Genomic DNA, 1,602 nt, shown 5'->3' on the forward strand with positions numbered 1-1,602 from the left:
ACAATGGTTCATCATTCACCTGTGTTATCAAGTCCTCACCCCCTCCAGTGCCATCACTGCCTATCAAGAATGGTATTTTAAAAACTTAAGTTAGATGATGTTACTGGTTTGCTCAAAGCCTTGCAGTATCTTCCCATCACACATGGCTCACTAAGCTCTTGCTGACTTCATTCTCTGCTTTCCATTGACCTCCTGCACACCAGGCTCAGTGCTTCATGTTCCTGCCTCAGGGCCTTTGTACTTGCTATTCCTATCTATATGTACTTTTCCTCCAAATATTCACATGCCTGCTCTCTCAATTCTACGAGGTCTCCTCCAATGTCCTCTCTGCAGAGGGGACATCCCTCATCACTCTCTGTCCCATTCTTCTGAATTGTTTTCTTTCACTACCCAATATCATGTCATAAACTTACTTGCCTATTTATTTAAGGTCACCTCTACCAGAATATAAGCTCCATGGGAGCAAGGATTTGTTTTGCTTACTGTGGAATACCCACCACCTAAACAGAGAGGCACAGAGGTGGTGTTCGCAAAAAGTTTTGATGAGTAAATAAATGGCTGGCTGCTGTTTGGTGCAAATGAATAGGATGCTCAGAAGAACAGGCACTGCTGAGATGCGTGGCGAAAGTGATTAGCCAGGGAGACTGAGGGCAAATGGGATGGTTAAGGACAAGTAAATGGCATCTTTAAAGGCCCAACTGAGGAGGAGTGCAGGGTTGTGATGGCAGAAGGGACAGTAAACAGATGCAGTGTCTTGTGTGTGTGTGAGAATGTGGTTTCTGCCCTAGGCCACCTACTCCCTGTATGGTGCTGGGCAAGTTTGTCCATCTTTCTAAGCCTCAATTACCATATCAGTAAAATGAGGCTGATAACCAAAATGCCTTCCATCTAAGATGGTGGGGTTAAATGAGCTAATAGCCATGGAGAGCCGGGCATGAGACAAGCTCTGGACGTTAGTTACTTTAATCCATCCAGGACGGTGTGGAAAGTGTGAAATGTTGCAATGTAAACAGGTTTTTCTGTAATCATTCCAAGTTTTGGTCCAAGATGTCCTACGCTGGAGTAGATGTGATGTGTTACCCTGCCCCCAACCACGCACCCACACTAACACGTTTCCACCTTGCCAAACCCATCACCGGCTTTTCTTTTTTCCGATGATTCTTCTGAGAGCTAGCCTGGCGCCCAGCACAGTATTTCTCCATAGATATTGACTGATGTTCACTGACTTCCCCCATATCGTGCTCCTTGGTCGTTTCCTGGTCAGGAAAATCTCTGTGTGGAGTGGAAAGCAATTGGTGTCTCCAGCCTCCTTAGGGGAGAATGGGCTAGGCAGGAAGGCAGAGTTTTGTGGGCTCTGAATCATCTGTAAGGCTGGCATGGTAAACGTGGCTCAATAGGAAAGGCGTGGGTTCGGTCCTCCGGATCTTCTCTAAGAATCTATCGGGCATCCAAGGGCGGCCAGAGGCCCAGAGAAGGCGCTGGGCCTTCGGCTCCTTTAAGAGGCGTGGTCTGCTGTGCACCGCCCCGGGGCGTGATTGGCTGAGGCTGCTATCCGGAAGCAGGACTCTGTTGCTTGGGAACAGCGCGGGGGCCTGCGGCGCG

The sequence above is a fragment of the Manis pentadactyla genome, chromosome 11 (genome assembly GCF_030020395.1).
Source record: "Manis pentadactyla isolate mManPen7 chromosome 11, mManPen7.hap1, whole genome shotgun sequence".
NCBI lineage: Eukaryota > Metazoa > Chordata > Mammalia > Pholidota > Manidae > Manis > Manis pentadactyla.